Here is a 3,543-nt window from a genome sequence, read left to right on the forward strand (position 1 = left end):
GCGGAGGTTGGGGACGTGGTGTGGTCAGACGGTTGCTGGGTGGAGGATGGAATGGGGCGAGGAGCCCTTTCAGAGGCTGCTGTGTTCACCCAGATGGGAGGGGCTAAGGGAGGGTGGAAGAGGCAGATCTGGAACATATTTAGAAGGTAGAAGACAGGGACTTGGGGACTGGAGGTGCCGTGCTCAGAAATAGGGAAAAGAGCTGGTTTGGGAGTTTCGTTGCAGGCAGGTTGCACTTGGGGTTTCTGGCAGCCATCCACGGGGAGGTGTCCTGCAAGCCGGTGGACTTTGCACATACTTGGGAGAGAGGTCTGGGTTGGTGATAGAGATTTGGGTGACACATGCGCAGGCTTGGTGGCTGAGTCCCCACAGTGGAAGGCATGAGGGCCCTCAGGGAGGGCACAACCTGGGGCATCGCCATTTACAGGGTGGGCAGAAGAGGAGGAGCTGAGGAAGGGAGGGGTGGGGTGAGGGAGAGGACCCGTGTTGCTTGGGGACAGCAGTGTGTCTCAAGGAGGACAGCAGGCAGTTCATGTGTCCACCAGACTTAGCAATCGGGTGGGCACCATGACCTTTTCAAGAGTAGCTGCAGGGACATACTCCAGGCTGCAGGAGGACCTAGGGTTTCCTGCTAGGAGGCTGTAGGCTTGGGGACAGGCCCCTGTGCCCGCTTATCAGCTGTGCCACTGTCACTCCTTTTTATGTCCCTTCCCCAACCAGATAGAGCCTCAAGAGGGCTGCTCCTGTTTCTGTATGTCTTTGTGTCTCCGGACAAAGTCCAATTCATTCAAGACATCTTGGAAGTGCACCTACAGTGCCCATCACGTGCTGTGCTCAGTGTTGAGGACGTCTGCTGCGCCTCAGACTTCGGTGGGATACACAGTAGGTCCTCAGACTGTGCAAACAAAGCTCTGGGCCAGGCCTTGCCAGCAACCTGCCAGTGACCTCAGGTGAATTATGACGTTGTCTCTCTAGTTTTCTCATTGGCAATGGGTGATTTCTGAAGGTGCTCCTTGTGACAAAATGTGACGATTCTAGGACTTCTCTGCCTGCTGCTACATTATTTTCCCATGAGGCCTTGGCAGAGTGAGAAGCCTGAGGTCGGGGTGGGGAGCAGACACTTCTCAAGACCTCCCTGCCCAAGGATGCTCCAGCTTGTTGTCCTGGTGACCCAAAGCTCTCGGCCACATGCCTGACATGCTCTGTCCCCTGCCAGCTCTCTGGCTCAGCTGGTGCCCATGCCCAGTGGCTTTCTGGGCTCCAGCCATGATGGTCTTCTCTCAGACCTTGTTCTCCCCACAAGCCTTCCTGCCCCAGAGCCTTCACACATGCTGTTCCTTCTGACTAGACACCCTTCCCTTAACCCCTTCTCTGGTTGACTCTTTATTCTTTGCTGCTTCACTTAAATGCGGCTTCTGCAGAGGCATCTCAGATCCCTGGACATTGGTCACCCCCTTGACACACCTTCAGAGCACCCTGCGCTTCTCCCAGCTCTTATACAGTGGTTGACTAAGTCATCAGTTGCTCAAGGTCTGTCCAGTTCCGCCCGTAGACTCGGGTGAGGGGGATCCCTGCCATGGGTCCCCTGCTTGGCCAGATTCCAGTCCAGACCTTCTCTGTCTGCCGCTTCCCTCGCAGGATAAGGACTGTGTAGGGCCCTCTCGAAGGCCAGACCCTCCCCTTTAGGCCACACTCCCAATGTGGAAGACTCCAGAATGTCTCTCAAGGGTGGACTGTGTCACCGGTGGGCTGGCCAAGTGGCAGCGGGTTGCAGGAGGTACGGGCAGCTTGCACAGAGGGACGAGAGTGTCCACACGTGTGCATGTGAACCTCTCCTTGGGCCAAGATGGCTCTGAGGGTGGGAAGACAAGCGGCAGCTGAGGGCCAGGCCAGCTCTTCTTATGCCCGCATTGGGGCCGGGAACGTGGAAGTCACAGGAATTTAAACTAGAACCTGGCCCTGCAGGTCATTAACAAAGCATATCTGTCAGAGTAGGAGAATAGAACATATTTTATTTAACAGTTGCCAGCTTGATTTATAACTTCCAAATGTCTAGACATACGGTGTGAGGCCTCCGTGTGTGCTCTTGCCCTGGCCCCGCTGGCACTGGGGTGGGTGTGGGTCAGCCCCACCCACCAGACCATAAGCTCCAGCAGGGCAGGCAGCGTGTGCAGTCCCCACCCCAGGGCACAGTGCTTGGTCCAGAAGAGCGGACAATAGATATTGGCTGAGAAACGCTGAGGCCAAGGGAAATGCTTGGCATGGTACAAATGTCCAATAAATAGTAGCTGCCATTTGTTGAATGAACGAATAGGTGGGTGGGGCTGGGAGCCAAGATCTGTAAGCTGAGGTGGCTCATGTCTGAGGAGGGAAGGGGCTGCGGACCCCAGGGTTCACACTTGCGATCCTGGGGTTGCATCCTCCTTCTCCTCAGCCCCCAGCCTCTCCCAGCTCTTCACGTTAGGTGGGCACCAGGCGGGAATGCTCGACAGCTAGAGGGCTAAGAGGGGTGGGCGGCTCCTGCCAGTGCTTTGCCCTGTCCCCCAAGAGAGAACAGCTGGGGCAGGTTCCCTCTTTGCCTTCAGAGACCTCCCCAGGCCCAGACAGAACGCACCCAGCTCAGTCCCCTTGCTCTGCTCACAGGCCCATGCTGGGGTTGGGGGATGGGCAGCTGAAAGGACTGATCTCTCCACCCCTCCCCTGGCTGTGCTCTAGTGTGGGGGGAGCCTTTTCTGGGGAGTCAGATCATCCACTGGACCCTGAATAAGTCACTCTGCCTCTGCCAGCCTCAGTCTCCTCATCTGTAAAATGGGATGGTGTGTGGAAATGGTGCGTGTCAAGTGGCAGGTTCAGGGAGCACATTTAGCCAACATGAAGAACCCTTGCACAGAACACGAGTGGGTCAGGGAGGGCAGATGCATGCAGCCAGAACAGGAAAGCAGGTGACACTGGTCTGCAGCCTGCCAGAGGGGCCCGTGGCAGCGTCATCCCTGAGGCCCGAGGAAGGCAGGTCCAGCTGCCCACGCTGGAGGCCGGGTCAGTCCTGTTTGGGCAGCGGGGAAGTTGTCTTAGCTGCTTCATGGTCCGCACAGGCCTGGGGCACACGGGATCTTGGTGAAGGCCTGAAGAAGCCAGGAAGCCCCTCACCAAATTCCTCCTCCCAGGATGGTCTCTCCCAGAAAACTCACCCACACACGCTGTCGCATGCGCACGCGCACAGCAGGCGGCGCTGCCATAGAAAGCAGAGCCCAATTAACCCCAAACAGGACATGCCCCAGAAAAATCACATTTTGCGAACTGCCCACCAGGGGTCACCATAGCCTCAGAACCGAGGGGTGCGGATGTCACAACCGCCTGCAGACCGGTGGGAGGCGGAGGGTCTCCTGAAGTCCAGCTGGGTGGCCTCCAGCGGTCCCCAGTCCCAGGTCCGCAGTCAGTGAGGCGGGAAGATATCTGAGCACTGCTGCAGGATGAGCTCCACCACCTGGTTCTGGAACACCATGGTCATGGGCATGCTGGTCTCTTCTGTCTCCGGCCGCAGCA

General features: G+C 57.4%; 1 protein-coding gene across 1 annotated transcript in view; it reads right to left on the reverse strand.

Moving 5' to 3' along the window:
* LOC105827251 (rho GTPase-activating protein 27-like) overlaps positions 1–3,543 on the reverse strand; it is a 16,950-nt gene that overhangs the window by 1,185 nt on the left and 12,222 nt on the right. The window lies entirely within an intron of this gene.

The sequence above is a fragment of the Propithecus coquereli genome, unplaced genomic scaffold, assembly GCF_000956105.1.
Source record: "Propithecus coquereli isolate 6110/MARCELLA unplaced genomic scaffold, Pcoq_1.0 Scaffold995, whole genome shotgun sequence".
Classification (NCBI taxonomy): Eukaryota; Metazoa; Chordata; class Mammalia; order Primates; family Indriidae; genus Propithecus; species Propithecus coquereli.